The 13,831-nt window shown below is 43.7% G+C and overlaps 1 non-coding gene across 1 annotated transcript; it reads right to left on the reverse strand.

Moving 5' to 3' along the window:
* Positions 1–295: 295 nt before the first annotated feature.
* On the reverse strand, positions 296–367 carry TRNAC-GCA (transfer RNA cysteine (anticodon GCA)). The gene has a single exon. It is a non-coding gene; the product is annotated as a tRNA-Cys (tRNA).
* Positions 368–13,831: the final 13,464 nt, after the last annotated feature.

The following is a 13,831-nucleotide window of genomic DNA, read 5'->3' on the forward strand; positions in this document are numbered from 1 at the left end:
TACAGAAACTCTGAGCAATGTACAGACAAAACTCTTATATATATAGATTTACTCCAGCCGCGAATCAGATTGCTTTTTTCTATGTGCTTTAACCACGAATATGACGTACTTGTCTTCGATAGTAAACGATACAATATCACAGCGCAAGGGAAACCTGTGTAAAGCACTCTGTTTCTCAATTTCCATAACGTTGTAATGCTGCGCTCCTGCCATTCGGCTTCACGTGTTCAATGCAACGTGCTTTCACATGTTCTGTTACACTAATTGCGATTTAATACAGTATCGCAAAAATGTAAGGGGGCACCCGGGTTTGAACCGGGGACCTCTCGATCTGCAGTCGAATGCTCTACCACTGAGCTATACCCCCACTTACGCGGTGATATCCGTCCGGCTCATACCAGTCAAAGGAATGAAGCTTGGGCTTGTTTCATAACTCTTCTGATAAACGTGGAATGTGGAAACAACACAGACTAGAGCTTGTAGTCTTTGTTCAGTTGTAGTGCATTGATTTTCTATTAGTCCGGAGCTTGAGATGATGGGACTGTTGCAGGGTGTGAAATCGCATGGGGGAAGGGAGGGATTTCCCCCCCCCCCCCCACTGACAATTTTATCCCACTAAAATTGCTTGGGGGGATTCTTTCGTTATAAAATAATGAGGAAAATGTAGAACACGTATAGTTTATTACGGACTTTTACTGTGCATATTTTCATAGAAACATCAAGAATAAATCAAATGACTGACAGACCTTGAGCAAGGAAAAAACGAAGCAGTGGCAATCCGCACCTGCAGCCTATTGCTCATGTTTCGTTCTGGCAAGTCCATCTGAAACGCGGGCTAAAATGTAAATTACTTGAGGTTCGAGCTTACACCACTCCTGCACCTAAATTGCGGCCAGTATCCAGTAATCGGGAGATAGTGGGTTCGAACCCCACTGTCGGCAGCCCTGAAGATGGTTTTCCGTGGTTTCCCATTTTCACACCAGAGAAATGCTGGGGCTGTACCTTAATTAAGGCCACGGCCGATTCCTTCGCATTCCTATGCCTTTCCTATCCCATCGTCGCTATAAGACCTATCTGTGTTGGTGCGACGTAAAGCCCCTAAAAAAAAAAAAAAAAAAAAAAAAAAAAACAAAAAAAAACCCCACTCCTGCACTTCTTGCAGAGGGCGTGTTTCCGATAGGTATCAATAGAACAATACTCACTTAAGGTGTGTACAAACCAACAAATTTGTTTCCTCAGCACCTAGCCCTGGTAGACGAAGGTTCCGCTAACAAAGCAGTAAGTCAGGACAAATCGCGCCTCGTCCGGCCTTTCATAAGAAAGGGACAGTCTATCATAAACTTCTCAGCTGGTTGGAATAACTTTCTAATGTTTATCATTCTTGTTATCACAACAAAATTCAAACAAAAAGATCTAAAAGTTTCATTTTTCTGAGGGAGGTGGCATTTTATTTACAGGAGAATTTTATACCCCCTCCCCCACCGGATACTACCTGAAATAAACACCAGTATTTAAGCCCTATGTTACTTCCCCCCACCATTTCTTCTTGATTCCGCACCCTGCCACTGTTGAGGGAGAGAAATTCATAATAGTGAGTATAAAACTTCACAGCGTTCAGTTTGTGTTAAATACAGCACACGCCACTCTCAATTCTATGTCCAGTTTTAATGAGCGGATAGTTAGTAGAGGTTTATGCCACCCCTAGATCAGTCGACCTAACTTGGTGTGATTATTATGTTCGGGGAACCGTAACGGGTGCCCAACTCTGGACGGCAGGACACTGCCCTTGAGGCTATAGAGGTGGGATCCTCCGCTGACTCCGAGGGAAAAGCCAACCGTGCAGAGAAAACTGATTGTAAATAACAATATAGGTCCGCCGCTGTGGTGTAGTGGTTAGTGTGATTAGCTGCCACCCCTGTTGGCCCGGGTTCGATTCCTGGCTCTGCCACGAAATTTGAAAAGTGGTACGAGGGCTGGAACGGAGTCCATTCAGCCTCGGGAGGTCAACTGAGGAGTAAAGGTGGGTTCGATTCCCACCACAGCCATCCTGGAAGTGGTTTTCCCTGGTTTCCCACTTCTTCTCCAGGCGAATGCCGGGATGGTACCTAACTTAAGGCCACGGCCACTTCCTTCCCACTTCCTTCCCTATCCCTTCCAATCTTCCCATCCCCCAACTAGGCCCCTGTTCAGCATAGCAGGTGAGGCCGCCTGGGCGAGGTACTGGTCATCCTCCCCAGTTGTATCCCCCGACCCAGAGTCTGAAGCTCCAGGACACTGCCTTTGAGGCGGTAGAGGTGGGATCCCTCGCTGAGTCCGAGGGAAAAACCGATAACAGATAAAGTAGAAGATAAATGGTGAATAAATCTGTTATTTTATTCTGTACCGTCTTTCTTTTTTACGACATCGTGTGTCGTTTGGGCTGGGCAGCCCCCAGTATTGGAAAAAGGCTAGGATTGGGAAGCAAGTGACCATGGCCTTAATTAAGGTGGTGTGAAAATGGAAAACCACGTAAAACCAGGGCTGCCGAGAGTGTGGTTCGAACTCACCTTATCCCGAATGCAAGCTTACAGGTACGTCAGTAACTATTAGATCAAGCGTTCGAGTCGTCTATCTGCTAAGTGAACCCATTTGCCGACGTCGGTTATGTCCGGTGGTAAAACAACGTCCATTTAGAGAATCGCTAAATGCTTGCCGCACGTATTTTAAGTTATGTGCTTACCTTCGTGAAAACTGAAACGTCGCCCGTCACGACTTTATTTCGGTGCATGGACGCGTAGAGCCGTGTGATGTCGAAATATAAGAGATCACCACTGACACATTTGGTCCGAGGTCTCCCGTCCGGTAGAGGAAAACAAAACGACGGCGGAGCACATGAGGCTGAGGCCATACGAGTATTATGATGCTGTTTTAAGCTCATTTGTATGTATCGTATGGCTTTTAGTGGGCCCTGGCAGAGTCTCCGATCACCTTGAGACTCTGGCTAAATAGGGGTGTGATGCGATTATAAGAACTCGCTAAGAGAGTTCTCTCAGCCTCTCACACTTCAATTCTCCCATTTCTACCTACACGCGGTGCTCGTGTTAAGCTGAGCAACCCGGTAGGAGGTTGGGTATCCAATCCCAGCTGGAAAATGGGTCGGTGAGCAGACAGTAACGGTGGGTCAGTGCAAGGCAACGGGAAACCACCACTGTTATTTTCCCAAGACAACCTCATGGCTTTATCAATCTCAAATTAGATTCCGGAGTAAGTCCCCCCAGTCGTCCGCCCCCACGGTGTAGGGGCAAGGCGTCCGCCTGTGATCCGGCGGCTCCGGGTTCGATTCCCAGCCAGGTCAGGGGTTTTTAATTGCAAATGATTAATATCCCTGGCCTGGGGATTGTCCTTAACGCTCCGTTCCTCACATTCAACACTCCACAGTTCCGCAATTCCAATTACACGCAGGTTCATATCATGTTCATGCAAGTAGGGGCAAAATATCTCTATAGGTCGACGCCCCGAACAAATAGCATTTTAACGGAAAATGTCCCCCCAGTCGGTTCTCCAGGGGGGGGGGGGTGGAATGAAATGAAATGAAATGAAATGAACGGCGTATGGCTTTTAGTGCCGGTAGTGTCCGAGGACAAGTTCGGGTCGCCAGATGCAGGTCATTCGATTTGACTCCCGTAGGCGACCTGCGCGTCGTGATGGGGATGAAATGATGATGAAGACGACACAGACACCCAGCCCCCGTGCCACCGAAATTAACCAATTATGGTTAAAATTCTCGACCCTGAAGGGAATCGAACCTGGGACCCCTATGGAGCCGGACGGGGGGAGGGGGGAACGAGGTCAGTTCTCCAGGGGGGGGGGGGCAGGAGCAAGTTTGAGAGGAGCCTTGGAATATGCAGATTTAGCTAAACCATCCTTACCAGTCGTCAGAAGAATAGCAACCTGGAATGTGCGAGGTCTCTTGCAGATGGGAAAACTTCACATCATTGAAAGAGAAATAAAACTTCATGATCTGGATATACTTGGACTTAGTGAGACACACTGGAGAGGCTGTGCTCATTTTATCACTCAAACAAATAATACAGTATATTTTTCTGGAAGTGAGAATATGAGGCGCAATGGTGTCGTCGTAATAATTCCAAAGAATCTTAACAATGCTGTTATGGGTTATGAGCTCATCTGCATTAAGATGAAAGCTTCTCCTTGTAATATCAACACCATTCAGGTTTACGCACCCACTTCAGTTTCACTAGAATAAGAAATATAATAATTTTATGACCATCTGGAATATACCATCAGTAAGACACCTAACAAGGAAATATTATTCATCTTAGGGGATTTCAACGCGAAGAGAGGTAAGACTATAGATGATAGATGCATGAGGCCTATAGTTGGACTCTACGGTCTGGGGTGAGAAAAGAACGCGGAGAGCATTTATTAGAATTTTGTGTGAATAACAACTTATCTATGTGTAACACCCTCTTCCAACATCATCCAAGGCATCGCTACACGTGGATTTCTCCTAGGGATAAGGTTAGGAATCAAATTGATTTCATTTTGGTGAGGCAACGTTGGCAGACTTCAATCTTGGATTGTAAGACTTCTACCCTGGAACAGACTGTGGTAGTGATCATATACTGCTATCTATGAAAATGCGGATAAAAATGAAATCATTGAAGAAGGCGAGAGTGAAACAGGTACGCACTGCTGACAAACATATTCTCCATGAGTTTGATGAAAGAATAAGAACAAAATTCCAGCAAGTAAAGGGGGAAAGAGCTTCTTCTCAAACATGGATCAAGATGAAGGAAATCACCAATTCATCTTTTCCCGAACAATTTCCTAAGATCCCCCAAGCAAAACATCCCTGGATTTCAAAATCTACACTACTATTGATTGAAGAAAGGAGCACATTGAAGAAACATGGTATACAAACTGCGGAAGATGAGGAAACATATTGTTACGAATAAAACTCCATCTGTTTCATTATTCAGATTTATTTCAGGAAGACCTAATAAATGCACACACACATACTTAAACACAAACAATTCTAAGCAGTTATGAATGGCCAAACTAATTACCAATCTATTTACAAATCTCTCTACCTTATAGCGCAGCAAGGGTCCAGCTCGTCCCTTTACCTGGGACACTAATCCTTACTTTCACTTTTCCGCAAGTCCAGTCATCTCTTACAACCACTGTGCGTAGACAGCTGGGTTTGAACACAGTGCCCCTGGCTATACAACGCACCACGACTGTTCGTCGGTTCGACGCCAGTAATAGTCCAGGCTCTTCGCAGAGTCCCATGCAGTGAACAACTAAACAGCTCAACAGTATTCAACAGCAGAACGATACTCACAACAGCAAACATTAACACAGGTCCATTTTCCTCGCACTCACAATAGCGCGTTTCCTCGCTGGCGCACGGCGATCCTCAGTCCACAGAATTACACGAACACACAGTGCAGTCTTTCGTTCTGTCGTCTCCACCTACACACTGGTTTCTCCGACACCACAACAACAGTTCCTCGTTCAGACCTCGGTGGGACACTGGCGACAGCCAACACCTCTGTCACCCTCAGCCCAGCCACCGAACCCAACCTCACTGAGTCTCACACTGACTGACTGTCTGCGGCTAGCCTCCCTTTTTATAGCTCGCGTGATTTGATCCAGGAATTATTTCAGGATGTCACTGGAGGCAGAATATTCCCGTTGAATCTCCAAGGAACTCGCCGAGAACATTACACGGAAAGGCCAGCCTCACCCCATAGGTCAGCTGGGAGATTTCAGATCGTCTGAGTCACCAGCCCCTTCCTGGAAGTATTCGTACCAAGGGAGCTACCACGGGGCGTGCACGTAACAATATAAAGAACTTTGCCGCAAAATGTAGTGTAATTGCAGAATTGACAAGACACAGTATCTTACCAATTTCTGTAATGAAATAGACCACCATCACACTCGTGACCTTTACAAGACGATAAACAGCATCACCCGAGGGTTCAAACCACGTACATGGGTGATTGAAGACGCACAGGGAAATGTAATTGGTGACAAGAAAGAAGCAATATCCAGGTGGAAATAATACTGCGAAACCTTATACTGAAAAGGTAATAGCATGACGAATAGAACAAGTGTGAGGACTCATCGAGTTCAAGCGCGCCCCGCCAGGCAGCGCTAGAGTGTGGTAGGTCCACAGTAGCGATCAGCTGGTGTTAGAAACAGTGACACAGGAAACGTATTACTCCTTAACTGATAAGTATATACACTATTTCTTAAAATAAGAGATTACAATTAAAATACCATGTCAGAGAACAATGGAAAAATATCATACACGGAAATAAGAGCTACAACCTTCATTTCGATTAGCATTTTTAAGGCGCCTTTTGAGCGATAATATTGTCTTTTCTGCATCAGAAATCCCATTAGAATAACCCAAATTTTGATCAACATTAGACTGACCTTTTAATTCTACATTCGCTGCTGCACTACCGTCTTCAATCTTCTTTCTTCTTTTCGTAGTGGTGTCTAGATTATTTTTTCTGTTGGGAGTTTCACGGGACTTAATCTCACTTGAAAGGTATTTCGGCAAGTTAGGAAAAATGTGAGGCACTGCTCCTGGACGTAATTTCCATCTCACACGAGACATAACCCCTTTTTCACCATTCACTATACAATTATCTGATGTTACTATCAAATCATCAGAGAAATGAGCTGGACAAATTCTACTATTAAGCGTTAACACAGTGTGCTTTCGTGGAATAGCTCTGGCCCATTTTTCAATTTAATTATATCCTTCGGTGGTGAAAAATATCTTAAACCATCAACTACTCTACCGTAGACTGACTTACAGCCAGGCACTAAACAGTACGGCATGTTGAACTATTAATTTAATCAAGCCACATAACACACGTGCTTTAAGTGCTCAGCACACAATGAACCGAGTTTAGGAACTTATTGACTTATTGACTTGAAACCTCTCGCACAACAACGTCTCCCGCACTTTCCTACACATGACTTGCTGGTACTACTGGAGCACGTGATGTACACCGTCGCTTGCAGTGCTCGCAGTGGCGGGTCCACAAACTACCACGCTATAACGGTTGAGTCATCACACTTGATTCTTCTATTCGTCACGGTAATAGCAAAAGAGAAGAGAACAATTGTATGGAATGTCACATAAAGCCTGCTATCCCATTTATTTGAAACTGAGAACGCCATCAAACATTTGAAAAACAACAAAGCCCCAGGCAAACATGGTATTACTGGAGAAATGCTGAATATTGGAGAAGAAGGCCTCCATGCTTTACATTCAATATGTAATAAAGTGTGGAAAACTGGAGAATGGCGTAAAGATTGGACTACATCTGTGCTCATCCCCATTCACAAAAGAGGGTCAGTTAGGGACTGTTCTAATTACCACACCATGGCATTAATATCACACGCTAGCAAAGTCCTGCTGTATATAATGAATCAATGACTACAAACTTTCTTGCAATCTCAGATTTCTGCTGAACAAGCAGGTTTTGTGGCGTCAATAACAAATATGGGGCAGATAATTGCAAAATGCCGCGAGTTCTGTGTCCCTGCCTTTATTTGTTTCCTTGATTATAAAAAGGCTTCGACTGTGTCATGTGGGACAAGTTGTGGGAAGTGCTCAATGAATGTGGAGTCCCAAAACACTTAACGTCATTACTGAAAGGAATAATGCAACCGAAAGGGTGGATGGTGAATGCTCAGAACTTTTCACTGTGACAAATGGAGTCAGGCAAGGTTGTATATTGTCATCCCAACTCTACAACATCTACGCAGAGTATGTGAGAGAAGAGCACTGGATGGCTGGGATAGTGGAATTTCAATCGGTGGTAGGAAAATCAACAATTTACGCTTCGTTTATGATAGTACACTTATTGCAGGAAGTGGACAAGAACTTGATGAATTGCTCTCTAGAGTGAAAATCATTAGTTGAGATTTTGGTCTAGAAATTAACATGAAAATGACCAAACTAATAGTTATCAACCGACAAAGTCAAATCCTAATCCAAATGACAGAATGCCTGAAAAATCTGGAATTTGTGAACGATTGTGTATATCTGGGCTCCATAATCAGTAACACGGGAAATTGTGATAAATAAAACGACGGATTGTCCTAGGTCGTGCAGCAATGGTTAAACTTACAAAGATCTGGCAGAACCGGGCATTATACAAAACAGTGAAAATACGATTGGTGGAATCACTGGTGTTTTGTGTTTTCCTGTACGGTTGTGAGACCTGGACTGTGAAGGCTAGTGACAAGAACCGAATAGATGCCTTTGAGATGTGGAGTTGGCGGCGAATGCTCCGTATACCATGGAAAAAAAGAAGAACAAATGCCTCCATTATAGAAGAACTGAGCATCACAAAACGTTCATCTTCCCGCGTTACTGAAAGTTACCTCCAGTTCCTGGGACACATTTTGAAGAGAGGAGACATTTTACAAAAGGCAAAATTGAAGGCACCAGATCAAGAGGCAGAACAACAAGTAGATGGTTACACCAAGCAAAGAAGATCACTGGTCTACCTCTTCATAATATCTTAAGAAGAGCTGAAGACCGCTAAGGATGGGAAAATCTCGTTAAGGGTGCAGTTACTAATGAAGTGAAGAAATCAGGTCACGACGCTCAGCAATGGGTAAACCGACTGCTGATGCTGATGATGAAGGCTTTTAGTGCCGGGAGTGTCTGAGAACATGTTCAGCCCGTCTGATGCAGGTCTTTCTCTTTGACGCCCATCAGTGACCTGCACGTCTGGTTGTGGGATGATGATAATGATGAGGTAGGGACAGGGTGATACCTGGTGCCGGCACATAGCCTAATCCTGTGGAATAATACCAAGGGGTCTGCTCAAGAGCTAACGTCTCCATCCGACGAATTATAATTATTATTCTACCGGGAGGTAGACCTCAACGCCGCGCATTCAAAATTAGCGCCTTAATGAACTCCTCTATCGAACTAAAGTGGAAACTACTACAACAGGAACTTAGAATATTAATCAGAAGGTGTCACCAACGAAATACATATGTAATTTTGTTATTGTGCAGTTTCCTAACCTGAGTGAATTTCTCCTTGCTTTGTTTGCCGTTCATCAAGAAGTTTGGACAGTTTTCCACAGATGACACTACCAAAAAACTATGATCATGCACCCTGGTGCATAGTGAAAGAACTTATTATTTAAAGAAGTTTTGTATTTCTAGGTTTTTGTAACTGACTGATGTTCATTTACTTTTGGGTTGGCAATATTTCCTTTTTATTTCCGCCAGTTCTGAATCTAGCCAATCACTAATTTCTGTAATTAATTGTCCACCTATCACAAGCTTCTTGTTCGATTTTGAGTGTTACTTTTGAATTCAACCAATAAAATTAAGAGGATGTGGCTGGTTTAGTTTTGAATGATCTCAAACCTTCCCTGAGGGTTATAAACTGCGGCTTTTCACGTTTCTTGGCCAATTGATCGTCGTATATCTGAGTGTGTGGGTGTTAAGCAGGAGGCGGGCGGCCTCTTTCGTCGGTAGCTAGAACATCTACAAGGTAATGGCCATTACTTTATTCTTTCTTGCTACCTCCGCAGTTTAATCCGAGGGAAAGGTCCGAATCTTTAATTATGTAACTGTATTTTTCTAAAATGTAAATTTTATTTTGGCTAATGTAAAATCTTCGAAAGTCTTTAACTGTAAATCGGGGATAGAGAGTGAAGTACCCTGTCGAGCTCCCCTTCATCTTGGTTTGAGGTGCCTACGTTTTCTGTAACCTTTCGTTTCTGCAATGTATTAAAGTTATTTCCACGCGTGCTACCTCAGTAGTTTGGGAATAGCTCCTGTTTCATCGGCCTAGGGCCTTATAGGTTTTAATTTTTTGGAGCACAGTCTTCGCCTCCATTCAAATTGTACTCGGGCCGCTTATCTAACCTGTTCTTTTTCAGTAAGGCCCTGTAGGTTGGGTACTAGATACATCTGTGTAATAATATTTCTACTTGTAAATAGTGCCTTGTAAGGCCAGAGATTGTCAGATTTTCATGCAATGTTGCCTTGAGTAAGCTTGAAAAACTGAGAGCCTGTTAGCACTTTTTCAAGTGTTGCAATTGTAAAGAGTGCCTCTGGAAGGCTAGATATTTGATTTTAGGAGCAAGTGCTGCATGAATTAGGGGATTTCTGCCCTTGAATAAATTTGTGCTCTTTTGTAAATTTGAGCTGGGAGCTCTGGAAATTACAACATGATGAGCTGCGTGGCTCAGACGGTTAAGGCTCTAGCCTTCTAACCCCAACTTGGCAGGTTCGATCCTGGCTACGTCCGGTGGTATTTGAAGGTGCTCAAATACGACAGCCTCGTGTCGGTAGATTTACTGGCACGTAAAAGAACTCCTGCGGGACTAAATTCCGGCACTTCGGCGTCTCCGAAGACCGTAAAATTAGTTAGTGAGACGCAAAGCAAATGATATTATAATTTTATTATTCATCATCATCATCATCTGTTTACCCTCCAGGTTCGGTTTTTCCCTCGGACTTAGCGAGGGATCCCACCTCTACCGCCTCAAGGGCAGTGTCCTGGAGCTTCAGACTCTTGGTCGGGGGATACAACTGGGGAGTATGGCCAGTACCTCGCCCAGGCGGCCTCACCTGCTATGCTGAACAGGGGCCTTGTGGAGGGATGGGAAGATTGGAAGGGATAGGCAAGGAAGAGGGAAGGAAGCGGCCGTGGCCTTACGTTAGGTACCATCCCGGCATTCGCCTGGAGGAGAAGTGGGAAACCACGGAAAACCACTTCCAGGATGGCTGAGGTGGGAATCGAACCCACCTCTACTCAGTTGACCTCCCGAGGCTGAGTGGACCCCGTTCCAGCCCTCGTACCACTTTTCAAATTTCGTGGCAGAGCCGGGAATCGAACCCGGACCTCCGGGGGTGGCAGCTAATCACGCTAACCACTACCCCACAGAGGCGGCGCAGGACTTATTTTAATTATTTAAAAAAGCAATTTGTACAAGCCCTGTTGCCTTATCAGATAAATCTTTCTTTTATTTTCTTTAATTATCAATAAAATTATTAGCGGGAATACGCACAAAATGTCAGCCTCCGTGGCGCAGACGGCAGCGCGTCGGCCTTTCACCGCTGGATACCGTGGTTCAAATCCCGGTGACACCATGTGAGATTTGTGCTGGACAAAGCGGAGGTGGAACAGTTTTTCCTCCGGTTTTCCCTGTCATATTTCATTCCAGCAACACTCTCCATTATCATTTCATCGCATTTATCACTCATTAATAAAAATCACCTTGGGAGTGGCGACCCCATTGTAATAACAGCCTATATATATGTTTCATTCATTACATCCTTACCCGGTCAATGACTGGAAAACAGGTTGTAGGTTTTCATTTTTCATTTTCACGCACAAAATGTAGTTTGTCGCGGCTAACCGATTTGTATAGCGCCACACCAAGTAGTGGAGACTTTGCATGTCCTGTAAGGAAGGGTGGCAGGGGTATATTTCATTGCCAAGGTCATGGACACTGAGGTATAATTCACTCGCTTGCCGCGCGCATTCGTCTATCTGGCAATCTCTTTAGTGTGTAAGTTTCGTAGTGTGTAGTCAAATACTGAACGAATTTTAATTGTATTATCACACCGTACTTCTGTTTAATTTTAGTGCATGTGTAAAATTGTTCCTTTGATGAAAGTTTTATTGTGTGGTATTGAATCAATATCTAAAAACACTATTACCGCACTTAAGTGACAGTCTGACAATCTTTACCTCTCTGTCGAAATTAGCCTACCACTTTGAGCCTTTTTTTTAAAGTTTTGGTGTATATACCCGGGGGCTTACACCACAAACCCGGGTACGTTTTGTTGTTTGTACATTTCGCCCCCCTCCCCCAACACACACGTCCAATATCCAGTCGCCACTACTATATAAATGTCTAGAGTTATGTCCCAGTATGGACCAGAGTAATGAGAATGTCAGAATGTACGTCAGCCATTTCACAAAACCAACGATAAATCCTACAAAGCAATGCACTGAACATTTTAATAACAAAGTAAAACAATAAAACACTACGATACTAATGCGTATAACTTGTGTCTAGATACCCTCGCGTTATCTCCTCTACAGCTGCTCGAGAGCTGCCGTACGATTAAAAAACCGTGCAGTGTGAAAGCATGCATTTAGCTGCGTGCGCCACTGAGTCAACGGCAGCCGTCCATTCCAGTGGCAAGGCACGGCAGCCGTCCACTCCAGTGGCAAGACACGGCAGCCGTCCACTCCAGTGGCAAGACACGGCTGCCGTGCCGTGTAATGTGAAAGGTCTAATGCTCTTCTTCACGCCACTAAAGGAATGTCGCCGTACGGTTTTTTTGCCGTACGGTCGAAACCGTGTAGTGTGAAAGGAGCCTTTAGAGGAGCAATTTATTTTTATTTTTATTGCTAGATCTGCTAAAATGAAATGCCATATTTCAGGTTTAGTGTTTTCTTTTGTTGGTTGTAATCGAACCCGTGATCATGGGTCGGACACCACCACTGATCTCCGGAGGAAGCTAATTAACCAGTGACGATGGGTAGGACCGCTGTAAAATAATAATAATAATAATAATAATAATAATAATAATAATAATAATAATAACAATAATAATAATAATTGTACCGGGCGGTACACCTCCGCGCCGCTAATTCAAACATTGCGCCTGTTGGAACTCCTCTACTGGAGGAAGCCTGAACTTTAACAACCATGTTAATTCTAAAGTTATTCAGAAGATGTCTCTACTGTGAATTTTGAAGTGTTCTGAACTATGTCAATTTCGATTCGTGTTTGTCTGCTCCATAGCAAGAACCGTGAACATTCTCTAACAGATGTCTCTACCAAAACTGATAACGCTCTTTGGTGTAAAGGAATGAACAATCCGGAAGAAATTTAACATTCATAAGTTTTGTTTTTGCTAAAAAAAAATCTGTGGTTTGAAAGTTGGCAATATAATCCTTTCTTTCCGCCTGTTTTGTATGTAGCCAATCAGGAATTTCTGTAATTAATTTTCCACCAATAAGGTGTTTCTTCTTCGTCTGGTGTATTAGTTTTTGCTGTTATCCAATAAAATTTTGTGGGCGGGTTGTAATCATTCATGAAACGTCCCGAATCTTCCGCGAGGGTATATAAACTGCTGATTTTCTGGTCTCCTCGCCACTTCAATAACATCTTTCTTTGTGTGATTATGTAGCAGGGGGCGGGAAGCGCCTATTTCTTCGGGCAGCAGTTCAACCATCAGGTAATGGCCGTTTTATAACTTATTTTCTTGCTAGCTCAGCAGTTTAACCCTCGGGGCGGGTTCGAAACTTTCCTCATGTAACCTATATTTAAAATGTAAAAGACACTTGGTATACATTCTGTTTTCTTAACTACAAATTGGGATAGAGAGTGCCTATCCCTCTCGAGCTCCCATTCATTTTGTTTTGAGGTGACTACATTTTTATAACAGTTTTCCTTCTACTCGTAATGTCATAACATTTTACAATCGTGTCACCTCCGTAGTATGGGATTAGCCCTTGCATAAGTGGCCTAGTGCCAAATAGGTTTTAAAGAAGTGTATTAGGAGTGCAGTTACGCCTCCTCTCAAGTTGGTATTTTGGGAATTTTCCTGTTTCTTTATTGAGTAGGCCTCAGTAGGTTTGGTATTTTTACCCCTGTTTTCATGTGCTTGGAGGACAGCTTGAAAGTCGAGTTTGGTGTGGCCTTTGATAGGCTTGAACTTTGAGAGCGGATTGCTCTTTCTTAAATTTGGTTTCTGTGTGCCTCGAGCAGGCTTTACTGAGTAATTGGGAGCGAGTGCTCCTGGG

Source organism: Anabrus simplex, chromosome 8 (assembly GCF_040414725.1).
Source record: "Anabrus simplex isolate iqAnaSimp1 chromosome 8, ASM4041472v1, whole genome shotgun sequence".
In the NCBI taxonomy this organism is placed as follows: Eukaryota; Metazoa; Arthropoda; class Insecta; order Orthoptera; family Tettigoniidae; genus Anabrus; species Anabrus simplex.